Source organism: Fukomys damarensis, unplaced genomic scaffold, assembly GCF_012274545.1.
Source record: "Fukomys damarensis isolate Sample0158 unplaced genomic scaffold, DMR_v1.0_HiC HiC_scaffold_32, whole genome shotgun sequence".
NCBI classification, from domain to species: Eukaryota; Metazoa; Chordata; class Mammalia; order Rodentia; family Bathyergidae; genus Fukomys; species Fukomys damarensis.
Genome location: NW_022900944.1, coordinates 24,983,801 through 25,002,186, shown reverse-complemented (window position 1 = coordinate 25,002,186; position 18,386 = coordinate 24,983,801).

Below are 18,386 nucleotides of genomic sequence, written 5' to 3'. Positions count from 1 at the left end.
CATTTAGTAACATTCCTTTCTTACCTCATTCAAATAGTTAAAATTAAATTGAGAATTTGAAAGGTCTTTAGACCTATTCAGTATCCAAACCAGCTATAGGGAAATCTTTATCATTACAGCAAGCTGGAAAACTAGAGTTCTGTAAATACAAAAGTTGAAATTTTAATACAAAGAGAGTTTCTGAGGGATTTATTTTAAAACATAAGATATGAGAATACACAGGCTTTTAGAGAGTCATTTTATATCTGAGCAATTCTATATCAGGTATATCATTCAGAGTCAAGGTTCTACAAGCCTAAAATTTTGGATGAATCAGGTATCAAAGTCTTTGCTTAGGATACTTGTAAAACTAAATTCATTTAATTTTTGATCAGTTTACATTATTAATATATCTCAATCACTTTTTTATGTTCATATTTCAGTGGTAGGTCTAGGAAAGTGTAAGTCAGTGAAGAAAAGATATATATGATAGAGAAGTGTGCTATATGTACTATATGTACTTGTCTTTGGTACCAGCATAGTTTAGTATTGCCCTGCTTTGTGCCATGGTTAGTTTATGTGATAAATAGCACGCAACATAAATGAATACACAAACACACACACACACACACACATATGGTACTATGTATATATGTATTCAGTATATAGTACAAGTATATGATATAGTACAAGGAGAAAGAAGAATTAGTACAAATAAAATGTTCTGTAGATTCATAGGAAAGAACTATTTCTCTGAATTAGTGTATATTTAGGTATGGCTCCAAAGAATTTATTTACTGCCTTTCCCTCCACTTATCCACCACTAATCTATCTTTTTTTTTTAATAAAATTAAAGTTTAATTGACTTGACTATATCACATTCCTTCCTAATTCTGACCACCTAGGATGCATACATAAGGGAAACTCTGATAGTAGGGACATTTTGGAGCAAATTAGCTCCATCAAGGGCTCCATCAACAAGGAGAAAATTAGATGTTTTCACAAACTCCTAATTTGTTACATCCTTGATTGACAGTGGAGAAATAACGTGTACAAAGTAAAAAGTAAGTGAAGGTATCAGAAAGTCTGGTGTTATGGGTTCAAGTCCTACTGGAGAAAAAAAAGTACCTCTGCCATAAAAATATTCAGGGTAATGAAAGTTAAATAGTCAATGTAAGGCCAGGGACTTAGCTCGGTGGTTCTACCGCCTGCCTCACAAGTGCAAGGTCCTGAGTTTGATTCCCAGGACCAAAAACAAAACAAAACAAACAAAAAAAATCACAAAATATTCAATGTAGTTGGTATTCTACTTGTTTTCAATGTTCATAGTAGCCATTCATTTCAAACAAAATAGATAACTTTCTATGTATATGCCATCAACCTACCCTTTGTATACAACTGCAAGTAGATAAATATTGAATTAATTCTTATACATTTTCATCCTTTTAATGCTGCACATGTTCTGCCTATTGCACCCTTCTCATTAGCAGAGCATGGCCCATGGCTAAGAATTTGTTGTAGGCAGCTTCCAAGATTGTCCCTGATTATCACTGCTTCTTTGATAGTGACATATATGATGTACATGATGTACACACATGCTGTACTTGTCTTTGGTGCCGGCATAGTTTAGTATTGCTCTGCTTTGTGCCATGGTTAGTTTATGTGACAAATAGCACACAACATAAATGAAACTGTCACTTCTAAGACCTCAGCTTCTGTTATGAGCACTCTGTCAACATTTTCTCATTCTTTCTAATTTACAATGTTGTTTAGCCCTATAAGAAGTCCATATGGTAAGGAATAAGGGCCTTCATCCAAAATGTCAGGAAGGAACCAATGTTTGCTGACAACCAGTAAGTAAGCTTGGAAATTAATTTTAATTATCCAGCCGGAAATAGAGCCAAATCTTTTTTATTTTTGAGACAGGGTCTCACTATGTAGTTCAGGCTGGCTTGAACTCATTATAGCTCAGTCTGGCCTTGAAATTTTAGCAGTCCTCCTGGCTCAGCCTCCAGAGTGCTGGTATTACAGGTGTGCACCACTAAGCCCAGCTGTGAGACGACCTTTAACTGCAAACTAATAAGTGAGAACCTGAGCTTGACCCACACAGTGAAGTTGTCCACAGATTTCTGATCAAGGGAAACTATGAAATAATAAATTTTGTCACTTTAAACTGTTCAATGCTAAGACAGCCTGCTATGCAGCAATAGCTAACTAATACTGATATTGCTCTCTGAAAGTGGAATACTACTGTATCAAAAGTCTAAAATGTGGAAATAGCTTTGGAACAGGGAGGTAGAATTTGAGAAGAGAGTAAGTGGATGGTCTCTGATAAAGCTGTAGGCAAGGAATTGAGAAAGTTAGATACATTCTATTGGAAACTGAAAAAAGAGGGATTCTTGCTATATAGTTGCAGAACTTTTCTCAATACTGTTGTCTGCAATTATATGAAATGTAGAAAATGCACTCAATAAATAAGGCAAACTAAGTAAAGAGACATTTAAAAAAATGTTGCACATTCCATCTGTACTCTTGCAACTTCCAGGAAAATATATGAAGAGAGATATTGCTAAGATAAAAGAACAATTGCTGGGCCTGGTGGTGCAGGCCTGTAATCCCAGCACTCGGGAGGTTGAGGCAGGAGGAATCACTGTGAGTTCAAGACCAGCCTGGACTACATAGTGAGTTCCACTGCATAGTCATAGTGAGACTACATAGTCAGTCTCAACTACATGGTGAGACCCTGTCTCAAAAACAAACAAACAAACAAAATAAGATAAAAGAACAATTAAAGAAAAAGGAGCCAAAACTTTATGGTCCTGAAATTTCCCAGTCTCTATAGATAACACAATTTGATTTGAAGATAAAGCTGAGAATATAATTTAAAATATTTTAAAACCCCAGAAAGATCAAAGATGGTTTCTCAGAATATTATAAGGTCATACAAAAAAGCACTATTAAGACATTGTGTATATGTAAATCTTCTAAATAAAATAGAGCTTCTAGAAAAATTAAGTGCATGTTGTTTTCAGAAATCTCAGCAAAAGGTAAAGGTGAAGGATTACATCAACTATGCACTGTAGATCGTTTTCCTTTTGTTTTGATATTTTTTTATTTTTTAGCTAATGGAATAGATGCCAAAAAAATCCATAGGAAGTTTTTAAATGAACTGTAAATGCATGAATACTTGGTTTGGACCGAAATGCATAGACAGAACACAAAATTAAAAACAAATTTAGGTACTCCAAATTCTACTGACAAAAAGCAGACTGAGAAAAGTACTCAGCTACCAAAACTCCATGCCTTCCGTGAAATAAGATGGCATATAAATCACCTTCTTCTTGCTGGAACAGTATTACCCAACACCCACAACTTTATTTTGGCTTTTGATTTTGGGGAGGTCAACCCATAGTCAGCTGGCTCCAAGGCAGGAAGGACAAGGTGAAGAGTATGGCAAGAGGGAAACAGCTCGTATCATGGGAGGAAGGAAGCAGAGAGAGAAGAGAGGAGCCAGGAAGGGAGGCACACTCTTCCACACCGTCCCTCCAGTGATGTGTCTCTGAGTGAGTACGTAAGACATTTGGGGAACATTCTAGTTCTAAACCACAACATCAGGCTTACTGAGAGGTGGAACCGAGACCACTAAAGAAAGCTAGAACATTTCAATAGTGATAGGAGTTACCTGTATTCATTATTGTATAAAGAAAATTGCTTTATTTTCATAGGTCACGAAAAAAAATTGCATGTGAGTGGTTGTACTTAAGGAATTATACCTGAGTTTATTCATCCTCATATGGACTCTTTTAAGGAGTGAGATTCTAGAATTTTTTTCACTTTTTTAATTAATTAACTTTATTGGTACCTTTAAGGTATACAATAACATTCATCATTGGAAATTTACACTTCTACAGAATCCATCTTTTTTTTTTTCAGCCTTAATTGAGTTTATTGGTACATTTTAGGGATACAGTACAGTTACATTCATTGTTGGGATCTTGTACCTCCACATGACAAGTCTTGATTCTCATTTTTTCCCCTTACCACTGCTCTCCCTTCACCCCCTCCTCCCCTCCCCACCTACAAATACTTTATTTCCATCTTTTCATTATCACACATTTTTTTCTTTTCCCTGTAGGGGAAGGGAAATAAGAGATTCTAGAATTTGAAGTGATGCTTTGGCATGAAGATTATTTGAGTCTTTATCTGCTAACTTGAACATAGTTGTTGGTCTCTGAAGTCACAAATTTCAGTTCAATGACTTATATATATATATATACACACACACACACACACACACACACACACACACACAAATATATTGCATGTGAGGTAAAGATGAATCAGTGTGGGGTCAGAGGGTAGAGTGTGTTTATGAGACAGCAAGATGAGTTTCCAATTATCTCTTCCTTCTTGTCTTCACATCCTTGTGTAATATTTCTCAGTTTGCTATTATTTTGTGCTATATATGACAGCATATTGTGGAAGTGAAAATATCTCATGTCTGAAAGTAAGCTATAAAAGGTCAGTGGTGCTCTCTTTTTTTCATTGTTTATCTTGGATCCTTGCTTTCAGGAACCAATTGCCATTCCAAGTATCTCCATGGCCAACACATGTTGAGGAAAGAAGGCTTCCATTCAATGACAAGCAAGGAAGTAAGGTCTAGCAAATACAATACAAGTGATTTTGGAAGCAGATTCTGTAGCCCAAGGTCTATGTGATGTTGAAACCTGGACCAACAACTTGACTAAAACTTTTTAAGCGGCCTTGGTCCATAACCACTCAATTAAGCCATTTCTGGCTACCTAATTGATAAAAGCTATAAATAATGCTTTAAAATGTAAGATGCTAAGCTTAGAAAATATTTATGTTGCAATAGCTAATTAATACAATGTCCTAGATTCTTTAAAATGATTCATTTCTATCAGTAATAAGACAAACTAGCTTGGAGTTTGGCAATGCAGACTCATAAAAGAGCAAAATTGAGGAGCAGATAGTAGAGGTCTCAGTAGGACTTTTGCAAGAGTCTTTAAAATACATCAGGCTCTGTCATTAAGACACTGTGGTAAGTATGATAAGGGAATAGTCTAGTCTTCTGGAGTACAGCTATCCATGAATTGAGAGCAGATTCTGTTATACTCAGTGTCTCTATACATTTCTGACTGATTAAAAAATGCTATCCTAAAAATACATCTTAGTCTATCCTGGGAGTTTTATTTCTTGCATGGAATTGATAGAAATCACCTTTCCTGATCCCACATGGAGGCAGAATTCTGGAAGAAGATGTATTTTCATAGAACTTGAAAACTAATGATTTTAGGAAAATTAACATTGAGTTACTTGTAATCTTTGCACTTGTGAGGCTGAGGCATAAAGACTGTGGCAAGTTTGAGATTAGCCTGGGCTATACAGTGACTACAAGGCCAGCCTGAACTGTGTAGAGAGATTATCTCATCAAAAAACATAAACAGACACACACACACACACACACACACACACACACACACACACACACACACACACCAACACCACCACCAACACCAAACAAACAAACAAAAAAAGCCATTGGATTACAAGTCAAGTTTTTGTGAACACCATATATTGGTTCTTGTGTCCTGAAATTAAACATAACATGTCTCTTAAAAGATAACTAATGAGTTCTGATGGTTAATTTTGAAACATGCTAACATTTATATTAAATAATAAAAACAGTGTTTATTTTTTACTTTCTCAATATCACTGAGAAAATGAAGCAATTAAACAAAATAATGAATATTAAATTTAGGAAATGGTCTACACTATAAGAGATAAAAATACTGTGTAAATTTTGAGGGACATAAAATTATTTTTGTTTGAAGGAAACAAAGAAGTCTTTAATGGTGAAGCAAGGTGCTTCTGTGGAAACATTTCTAGATACAGGTTCACAAAGATCTGAATTCTAAAGAAAAAAAAGATCTGAGGTCTAGTCCAGTTTTTGCTTTTCCAATTATGTATAGCCAATATAAACAATGATTTTCTCAAAATTTTGCATTTTAATAATCACATCAGTATATTTTCTGTCTTTTGGTTTTTTTTGGGGGGTACTGAGGATTGAACTCGCGTCCATGCGCTCGCAAGGCAGGCCACCATACCACTGAGCTAAATCCCCAGCCCCTATTTTCTGTCTTTTGATTTGGGGAAGAATCACAACATTCTGAGGTACTATTTTCTTTATTGGAAGTGGGGAAATTATCCCTCTTTAACTGAGTTGTGAAAGTAAACTTTTTTATTGCTTAAAAATCCATCGAACTGTAAAGTATACTTTGTACTATTCCTTCAAAATACTGAAATAATTATTTTTAAAATAATAAAAGTTCATTCTAAAGGGCAAAGTAATTAAGATGAGGAAAGTGATATAAAAGCTGTCTTTGGGGGTTGGATGGCAAAATGAAGTGTCCTAGGGAAGGGAAAACTAGTACTACAAGCAAAATTTCAGAAATGGCTGAGGCTGTGATTATGAATGTTCAGGTAAAACATAGATGTGAGACTCAAGGCACACTAAAATGTTGGTCAGCGTGAGCACTGTATATAATTAATTGGATAGTTCCTGCTACTCTAAGAAAAGATGAAGTTGGCAGTCATCATTGAAGGAGTTCAACAATAAAGACTGAGAAAGAAATCATGGTTCTTAACATTTAGATATATCCATGTACTGTATTATTCCTAAGGGAAACAAGAGCATTTAACACTATGTCCCTGAAATCCATTTTGTGTTCCCAAACTCTTTTGTGTTCCCATGACTCAAGGGGGCATTGTAAATGTGTCCAGACTTGGCTGTTTGTGTAAGTTTTATCTAAAGGACAGAAAGTTATGGTATAGATATAAAATGTCCCCCAAAGTCTCATGTGTTCAGAGGTGGGGATTTCAGAAAGTGATTTGATGATGGGGTGCACTACTCATCAATGGATAAATCCAACAGGTGCACTGTTGGGAAGTGTGGTCCAGCAGGAAGAGGTGGATCAATGGGGATGTGACCTATAATACTGTAGTCTTGTCCTTGGCTCCTTCTTTCTCTCTCTGCTTATTCCTGACTGCCATGGGTTGAGTATTTCCTCCTCCAGGTACTTCCTCATGGCATTCTAATTTAGAGACAGCCAAATATGGATTGAACCTTCTAAACCCAGAAACCAAATAAACCTCTCCTTTAAGTTGTGTCAGGTATTTTGTTCCAGAAACAAGTAATTGATTAATATACAATAGAAGCTAGGAAAACTAGTATTATTCATATTAACTGCCTTCCAGTCCATAAGACTTGAAATGCTGGTTACATAATAGAATATAAACAAGCTGATGGTGTTACAGTTCATGCAGGCCAAACTCTAAAATTCACTTCTAGCAAGAACATGTCCAGGACAGAGCACTGTGGAGAGCACAAGTGCTACTAGCCCCACTGACCACCACTGAGAGCTCTGAGTATTTTCTGGTTACTATTTATCCATCTCATCACGACTCCTAAGTGATGCGGTTGTTAAGTACACAACCCTCATGGACTAACTAACAACACTGTTGTAGAGTGCTTGTCTCTCATGGATTCTGACAAGCAGTACTGTAGAATACATGTCCTTTGTGGTCCTTCCAAGCAGTGCTATTGGAAACCCTGTGTGATTTTTGGGGTCACTTTCCCGTTAATAACCATAATTAACCTTGTTAGTAAGTCTTAGCAAACATTATCTATCTGAAAGTATATCTTAGTATTTTTTTCAGCCTTTCAGCAGCCTACTCCACTCCCATAGCACAACTGAGATGTAGATATGATGAGCTACTATTCTTATATTTTCATGGTATAAAACAAATTGATTTTTTATACCTCTGAAAGATAAATTCCATCAATGTACCACTGAACTTCATGTTCATTAAAATTCCATCATTTTTCTGTCTTATTCAATAAATTATCATAAGAGCAAAAATGCAGGAAAGTTAAATTAGAGTTCATGCTTGCTTTGTCTAAATTTATTCCAAACATAAAAAATCTAACATTTATATTATCACCAGTAAGAGTAACATTTTTTAAGGTCCACATCATTAATAAAATAATACCAATGTTATCAACTTCTAAAATATAAGAAAGGCAACTCTACTGAGAGGGCTATCAAAGGGTGACAAGTTAAAAGGAATGAAGAAAGACCCCCGGTGACTAACTACTGTAAAGGTAAAATCCTAGGGACTTCAGTAGGCAAATTAACATCTTGCCAAAATAAGCTATTTAAAAAGAATTGCACATATCTCAAGTCATATATGTTTCATCCTTTTCCCTTCAGTTGGATCAGGGCAGTGTCCTTAAATATGACCATATTTTTTCCAGACATTTTTATTTATTGGCTTTTTACCTAGCTAGAAATATTAGACAATGGAAGAATGAAAACACTGAGCAAATAACTGTAAGCATGAATTTAATAAGTAAATCAGAATGAAACTGATCATGAAGCCTAGTACTTGGTAGAGGTTCTGACACATGGAAGAAACTAATAAATACATGTTGAAAATGAGACCTCAGAATTTCAAAACTGGAGAGGACCAAAAATAATTCTCATAGCAGCCAATGTATTTGAAAGATGGAGAAACTATTCTCTCTTTTCCTTTCATTGAGATTTAGAAAAGCGATGATTGTATAGTCCAAAACCTAGACTATGGGATATCTTGGCTATTAACTCAATGTAATTGAACAAATAATTTAAATTCCATGAGCCCCACTCTTCTGGGCAATAACAGATGCCTGCTTTAAGTTCTAATATTTATGGGACATGCTGAACACAGTGCTGGGTCCACAGAGAATTTTTCATAAATGATAGTCTGCATTAATACACAAATTTTCTTACTGAATAGAGAAAAGGATTTATGTTTCTTTCATCCAACACTTTTTAAATCTAATTCTAAAATTCCGGTCGAACTATTATTTATTGACCTTTTATATATGTTATATATTAATTTATGTATGTTATTCTTAATATGATGCCTGAGTATCAATTTTCCATATGATCTCTTTTTGTCAAAATTAGTCTATAACATTAAATGACATTATGAGCTCATTTTTTCTAGTAACATTCCTCCGATTATAATTTGTGAACACTCCAATTCATCAGTGTTAAATATAATTTCCTCCACTCATAAAATATTAATTCTTTTTTGTGTGACTAAGAATTGTCTTCGAGCAACTTCTTCCCGTCATTAATTAAAATAATGAGTAGTGTAATATTAAATGTGTAATTCTCTGACAAGCACTCAAGTGTTTGCTGAGAAGTCCCTTTCTACCAAAAACATCTGGAAAATAATGTGGTAAATTAAAAAGCTGATACTTTAATATACTACAGGGTAATCCCCAAGTCTAGGTAGGCAAGGTGCCAAATTGGCAAAGCTCTTGTTCCTGGCACAGTGCCATGGCTTCCTCATTTTTCTTTTCTTGATGTGCTACGCGAGGATTTTAGTGAGCCACTCTCTATTTTCACGGTATTACTTATGAGACAAGAAAATGATAACAAACACATTCCAACACAGGTTAGCTTTTCCGCATGCAGCAGACAGTTTCTCACACAGACACAGCTATCATAAATATTTTAGGTACTCTGATAGACTTGGAACAGCCGTAGTTAGTAAAAATAGTTGCATGACTCCCTGCCCCAGCAGTAAAAGTAAATTGCTCCTTCTCATTGGTTTTATGTCCTCTTCTAGATGCATTTTAATGGGCTTTCAGGTCTCCTTCCAAGAAGCTGTAGTCTTTTCCTTACTTTTTCCCTGCTCTCGACTTTATGTTTTCAGGGTGTTGAATAGTATATTAAAGAGCTGAAAGCTTTAAAACTCAGTCATCCAACACTTTGTGAAATGAGTTACTTGATTTGTCCAGGGCTTTACTGTTCTGATTACAACCTCTCACAGCCATATGATGTTTTATAGTTTGTAAAAGACCATCATATTTTGGTGCCTTTGCTCCTCAGATGTACATAAACAAGGATTAACTACCCCACTTTTCTATTAAGAAAAGTAAAGCTCAGCATGCTAAGCGATTCCTCTCAAAATCAAGAGACAGGAAATATGCAGATGTGCTTTTTAAAATGTAAAACTTGCATTAAGATAATCATTCTTCATACTAGATATGCATAAATGGAAAAACAAAGAATAAACTACAATTCAGATCCTTTCAACCCTGCACCTAGAGAGCTTTCCATGGTGGCATTGTGTAGCACAAAATTCAGGCAGGAAGACAGAAGATTATCTGTATCTGATAAAACTTTTGGATTATATTCAAATGTATTTTACCCACCCAGTCCCATGTAAAATACCCTTGAAGATTTCTTTGTTTTATAAAATAAAAATAATTTTATGTCCCTCAACTTCCCCTTAATATTTTACTCTCTAATGGTGCTGACCATTTCTTACTTTGCAATTTCACTTTTCTTATTAGCTGTACTTTACTCATCCTAGATCAGAAACTTCTTGAGAATACTTGATTAATTTGTTTCTGAAGTTTTTCAAGTACCTTGCTCTGTGCCTGGAATGCAGAAGTTATTCATTAAGAATTTGGCAACAAACATGCTAGTGTATTCTTATTTTCCCCAGCTATGATCCAGGCATTAGGAAAAGTGTAATTCAGCAGAGTTGCTGTCTCAATATAATTACCTGTGCTTCCCGTCATGACATTAAGGGGAAACTCACCATGGAGCGACTCTATCTATAAAAGCAAAAACAGTAACTACATTGCTAACCATGTTACTTGTAAGACCTATACCAGACAAGACTTGTAAAAGAGAGTTAGCAATTTTTTTCTTACATCTATTATATTTATTCATTGTAGGAAGAATTATTTATCTGATATAATTACTGAGGTCATCTATTAAAATGTTTAGTGCACAGATTAAGTTTACTTTTTTTGGCATTTATATTTACTTTACCTGAAACTACAAATCAACTGCACTGCTTCTGTGAAAGGCACTACTTTTACTCCCTCTACTACAATGCAAATTACTTTTTACTTTCTTCTCAGTGGCCTACTACAAGAGTATAATGATAACATATGTACTGCATGTTCACTTATTTTCTCTCACCCATACTATATTCAGTGCCTTGTATGCATGACTCCATTTCAATTTTAGTATCATTGTGCATTCTGCATTCTTTCATATCCTCAATTTGCACTCAGGATGCAGAGAGGTTAAGTCACTTGCTTAAAGCCAGAACTAGTGAGCACTCTGTCCAGGGCTTACCTGCAAGAAGCCTGACTGCAAAACCCTTTTCATTGCACTGCACTACACAGGGTTCAAGCTCAGAACATTAGCTTAATCTATTAGCTTTCTCCACAAATCCACTGCTCCTTCAGCATAACAGTCAGGTTTAAGAATTGCCCCTATCTTGTCAACCAAACACCTAAACCCACTCATGCTTGACATAAAGTCATCTGTGGCCCATTATTCTTCGTCCTGCATGTCTAGTTGCTAAGGACTCTTTCTCAACTGCTCTGAATTTATGTATAGACACGACACCTAGAGACCATCACAATGTAGTCTACCCTAAAACACTTAGAATACTTAACATTAACCTGCGATAGGGCAAAATCAATAATATAAAGTCTGCTTAACCACCTATCTGTCTAATTACTTACACAGAATGATTAAAAATTACACTTTTAATTAATTTCATAAGTCAATGTAACAGGAAATATAAAAATATCAATTTATTCAATATAAAAATTGACTGGTTGAAATGACACCTGCCCAAGTGACAGTCGGGAGAGTCTGTACATAAACAAATGTACTGCCTGAGAGACTATTGAAGTTAACTGTTAAGTGGTTAATAATAATGTGTAATATATCACATAATTTATTAAGTACTGTTTTTAAAGTAAAAAATGAAAAAAATAGTTGTGTCAGTATACTTTCACACCATTGTGAAACCAAATACTACTAGTTGAATCCCTGTAATCAGGTACTGTCTATAGAGACCTTCACTGATCCTGTTCAATATTATCCTGAGTGAAGGCAAAGGAGTCAGAACTTCATAGATCAAATGGACCTCTCATTGAATGTAGTCTAGCAATGAGGAGGGGACATGGCCCTGGACAAGGCATTTTCCTTGGACTGAAAACAAGTTACAGAAAGAGGTTCAATTATAAGTTATCAACAACCAATGCGAAAAGTACAGGTGGAGAAGCATGATTTTGTCTCAAAGGGAAGTCAGGGAAGAATACCATGGGCTTTGCAATCCTGAAAAGTCACTTCAAATTTTCTACCCAAGAAAAATCCTCTTTATCTATAAAAAATGCAGGCCAAAGAACACTACCTTTGTGAATCCTTCTGTAAATACCGGGCTGCAATCTCCATGAAGACAGGCTCATTCTCCCAAGTACCCTTAACAACAACAGATTATAACAATTAGCAACTACTGAATTAAAGCCTCACCAAGGAAGGAGCATGTAGGCCCTCTCCTGATGCTTTCCTCCTTTCTATCCAAGGGTTCTGTTGGAGATTAAGACATAGCTATGTACAAGTACAGAATATCTGCCAATGTTCTGCTCTGAGATTTGTAACATTTATACCTAGAAGGCGAAGTGAAATAAAATATGAAAGACTGTTACAGGAGGAATTGCACAGAACTCAAAATCAGAATACTAAGTTTCAACCCAGAAATGACCATGCTCAAGCAGGAAATCCTGAGAGTATTCACTCCATATGCTGTGATTTCCTAGAGAGTGTATATGACTTAATCATAGGATGTTTGAACTAAAAGGAAATTTATAACTTTTGATCTTTATTCTATGGTATCAGTGTCATTATGTTAATGGTACTTTATAAGGAAATAATTTTTTAGAAAACAAAGTTTTATTGATCTACATTTGGAATAGAGGCATGCATCTAACTCAGGCAAATAAAACTGAGTGAAAAATAAAACTGCAAAAGAAAAATAAAATCAAAATCTTCACTAGTCAGTTCCTATATGCACAAGTAAATTTTTAAAGGAAAGACTACTCCAATATCCCTAAACTTACTCTTAAACTCATCCTTTGTTTTAAATGCTAATTCTTAGAAACATTAACAATGTCTTATCTTTTCATTTGTTTCCATCAAGTATATCCAAATCTGTGGAAAAATGAATTAACTATCACTGTTGCTACATTAATTCCCAGCAACTATTTTTGTTGTCAGTCAAAAGATATTTGTGAGAATATTTACAATTTCATATGTTAAAATATGAATTATAATTCTTCAGTTGTGTTATTCGTTAGGAAAAGCCATGGATTTAGCTTTTCAATATCAGAATCTGTGAAATGTTCACCTGCCTAAGTTGTATGGTATTGTCTTTTGTTTTTAAAAAAATCAAAGAGGATTTCCCTGCATGGGAGAATATAAACTTTGGCAGTTTATTTTAGATTATTATTGGAAAGGTGAAACTTGAAAGTGAAGTATGAGATATGAGTGAGTTATGAGGTATAGTAAGCTTAAAAAGTGAAAAGCTGTAAGAGGAAATAAAATCACAAAAATATGAAGATGAAAACTATCCAAAGTATTGATTCCTCAATTGTGCACCCCATACAAAAAGAAATTTCAAGCAAAAACAATAATTACAACTGAACCACTGAACCAATTTAGTTATCAGCATCACAAAATTTATCATCTGATTCAGGCAAATTTAACTAACTCACTAATCAGTTAAATACTCTTCAGGTAACCAACATTGCAAAATGGAACTTAAAAAAACAAGTTTATAGTGGGATTTCCAAACTTCCTCAGGGGTAGGGCAGAAAAGGCTGCCCTCTTCTTTCCTCAGCCAAGAAGAATAGGCAGAATATTCAAATACTGACACTGGGAGACCAACCCTAATTTCATTCCCTTTAGGCAAGAGAGTGAGAGGTCTTAGTCCAGGAAAGAATGGGACAAGCATGATCATTTCTGCTCTTTCTTTGGGTTCCCCCCTCCCTCACTGTTCTTTGCTATAAAAGACAACAACCCCAACACACCTGTAAACTGGGAGACAGAGATGATGATTTGAGGTAAATGGGCTCCTCCATTCCCTTGGAGTTAACACTGAAAAAACTCTTTTTTTTTTTTTAAACCAAAATACATGGTCTCCTTTGACTTGATCTCAGTGAACAAATGAACCTAAGCATATTAACCTAAGTGGCTAGGAACATTTGAAGGAAAATAACAGAATCCAATGCCTCTAAAATGCATTATTCACAATGTTCAGCATGAAATAAAACAACATACAAAGAATGAGGATTATATGACCTATAATTAAAATGTTTAATCCTCATCATATATGGACTAGGGATGCAATAAAATATGTTACTGGTACATTTTCTGCTTTCTTATTCCTGGACAAAATACCTGATACCCACAACTTAAAGGAAGAAAGGTTTACTTGGCACATGACTTCAGAGTACTCACTGCATATTTGGTTGGATTCAAGATAGAAAGATTCATGGTGGGAGGTTTTTGGGGAGCAAAGCTGCTTAGTTCATGGTGGCCAGGAAAGCAGAGCAGGGGAATAGTGCCAGAGAGGAAGGGAGCAGGGACTATTCATAGCACCAAAGGCTATGACTCACCCAGACACACCAAGTGTGCCTTATTAATCCCCTTGGCAACTACCAAGCCAGTCAAGTTGACAATCAAGCTTAGCAGTGACAATTAGCATGACTTACAAAATTTAAATATGGAACGAGGAGAATATATTACTCTGTGAAATTTTTCTTAATTCTACTATCTGTAAGAGAATGTTTCAAAAATAATCAGTGTATAATGTTAGGATATGTAACAGCTTATATATGTAACACATATTTTACACACTCATACACACATAAAGCAATAAGATCTAGGTACAGATTTGCTGAATTTCCTGTAGGCCTGATATTACAGTAACATTTTAAAAGTATATTTAAAATATTTGAGAACATGTAAAAAATCTATTTATTTATTTTGTATATGTAATGATTGGCCATAGCTCCATGACATGTACAAACTCATACAGCCTGTAGGCCTTTTTTTTCTAGACAAATACATCACTTAGTTTCAATGTTAATGATAGTGAAATTATGATGGGTACAATGTTTTATTTCCATGCTTTATTATTCAGAAGTAAACTAGATAATTAACTTAAAATACTTAAAATCTATTTTACTGGCAATCCATAGGCCACATATTAGCAAAGCTTTAATTTAATAACAATAACTACACTGATGTATTGCATGTTTTCTATCTTGTCCTTGCTTATTTTGGCATTAAGGGTGTACATTTAATTCAATTCATTGTTAGGCTATCCATGATAAATTGATTGCATTTCCAAACAATAAAAATATACAATGTGCCCATCTTTTACTATGTAAAAAGAAGGCAATATACTAAACAAAAACAGAAGTATACTTACAAGGTTAAAATTGCTGTATGTGCTTAAATAAATGTGTCATTGGAGTTTTATTTAGTTCAGCTCACAGCATCTTGAAAGAGATTTATCCTGTTTAGTTTTATTCCTTTAGGTCTTATATTATGTAATAGGGTCATCATCTATCCAAGACATTGTACTTATCAAGTTTTACATTATGTTGCATTTTGCCCTTCAAAGGTGGACTCAATATTTTTTCCAGATATTTCACTAGACTTCATGAGTTAATATTAGCTATTCTTATCCTGAGTATGTATGTATAAAATCAACATACAAAGTCTTACAGCATCTAATGAGATATATCTACGTATAAAATTTTAGTGCAGGTATTTGTTTATACAGAATTCCTTTATTAGGTTGTAAGCTGGAGGACAGACAAAGGACACAGATTTCACTGTTTGTCTGCCATGGTCTCTAGGATACATGCCAAATGGGCTAATGGAAACTTAAAAAGCATACTAGCCAATCTATACTAAATGAGCTGGTTAAAATACATCAACAGTGTTTGACTCAGTCTATTAGAAGAGTACAGTGATGAAGAGCATGGAGCTGCCAAACAAAAGTATCTGAAAGTGAATCCTAGCTCAGAGGCCCAATATTTAAAAGATCTAGAACAAGTTATTTAATCTTTATGTGCGTACTTATAAAACTAGAATAATAAAAATATATATTCTTACAGTCATATCAGAATTAAATATATTAGTAGATAACAGGGGGATTTGAAAAATACTTGACTCTTAAAACATACCACACAAATATTTGTTTTTACTATACTAGGCCCAGCTATCTCGAACAGTGATATAAAAGAAACTACCGAAGATAGTATAATGTTTATTATACAGGCCAACAGACCTAGTTTCACTACTTACTGGCCAATTGATCTTGCACAAGTCACTTAATTACTCTGGGCCACATTTCCTGTATTTGTGAACTAGATTTAACAATAGGATAAAAGATAAATGGTATAGAAGATAAGGAGAAAGGAGGAGGAGGAAAGGGAAGAAGAATGGGTAGGTGGTGAGCGGTAAGGACAGAATCTCTCCACAACCTGAGAAAGGAAAAGATAGAAAGGGTTGTGGAGTGAGATGAACCAATGAGGAGACAGAGACCAAGAAGGACATGAGATAAACAGCAAAACGTGCCTTGGAGTAGTTGAATATTTGTTTTGAATCGAATATATTGTTGGAAAATCAATCTCTCCTGCATGCCACTGTAGTATTTCTGATGTTTAGCAAATCATTGGGTTAAATGAAATCAAGAGATTGAAGGATATAAAAATTCTCAATTCTTATGAGTGATGTTTGGATGAATATTACTGAATACAGAAACATAAGCCCAAAAGCATTCAGAATGCACATGACCCACAAAATCAAAGAAATATTGGTAGTTGATTTAAATTGCCACAAAACAAATGATGGTGGCTAACATAAGCATATGGAAATCTCAGGGGATCAGGGTATGGTAACTGTCATCTAGATCATATTGCATTCAAAAAGGAAAAAAAATTTATAAAAGTTACAAAGAGGCAAACTTCAGTTCATTAAAACAGACTATTTTGACAATTAATCCTGTACAAAATTACTGGGAGATTGAGAACCATCTGTTTCATTACTTGCCTAGACAGAAATGAAACAAAAATGACCATTACTTGGCCTTACTACAGAGAAGATTTAAGAGAGAGGAAGATAATACCGGCTGGTATTTGGGTCTCTTTCTAAGAAAAACAAAAATATCCAAAATAAGTAATAGCAAAAAGCTTTAGAAAATGAACAAGACATTATCATTTGATAAGTGGTTCCAACCTGAATATAATTTTTAAGAGAACAAATTGTACCTGAATGATAAGGAAGGCATGAATCTTAATTTCAGAAAAATTTAAAAATAGAAGACACTTGGAAAATAACAGGCACTTGGAATAGGGATTGTAACATTTGAAACAGGGAAATCCTTATAGTCTAGCAGTGTCCTTCAGTAGATCCGTATGGTAGAAATATGAACTTGAAGTTAATAAAGCATAAATGTGCAAGAGAAAGAGGGAGGAAATAAAAGCAGAAGTTGTCATATGACTCTATAACATATGGACAGTGTAACAATATACATATGTGAGGAGATATGCAAAATTTTGCATATTTAGTATTAGTCAATAATTGCTTATTAGATGTCAACTAGCTTTTGTGTCTTATAGCTGAAATAAGGAATAAATATGGGTATTTAGGTATCAATTAAAGACCCAGTCATATTGCAATTGGAAAATAAAAATATATTTGGTCTTTCACCATAGATATTTTAGAAAAAAATCATTTATACTTTCCTTATTTATTGCCACACTGCTTGGGACTTTGAGTTTAAATGGTTTCTCTACTTCTCTGTGAGGTTTTCTATAAAACTTTTATCCCAGTCTCTTTCTGTCTTTTTCTTTCATCCTTTTCTTCTACCTTCTCACTCAGAAAACAATTATAAATGCTCCTTTTATCTTCCCAGATTTTCACATTCTCTTTTTTCTTCAGAGTGCATAAAACTTATTTAAATATTCCATTCTGCTTCTTTCTACTTCATGGACTGGTGAACACTGCCTAATCCTTCATGCTTCAAAATAAAAATCACTTTATGAGGACATTTATGACCCTGAGATAGTTTTTCATTCTTCTTTTCCTGAAATACCAACTATGCCTAACACTCTTCTGCACACTAAATCACTGCACACTTCATCATAATGTTTTGTTAAAGCTTGTATTTTAGGCTAGGATGTCAATGAAATCATAACAAGTACAACCACCTGTTTATTCCTTGTGTCTTAATTCCCACTGGATATCATATATAGAAACTCAGTATTTATATAGGAGATGGTTATTATCAAGCAAATATTATAAATTGAGTAAGTAGAGAGATGGATGGATTAAATTATGAATTAATAAATGTTAACGAGTCCAACTAATATTTTAATGGTGTAGAGCTAGAAAACAAATGAGATGTTGTTTCTTATCTTATGCTAAATATTTACATCAGTA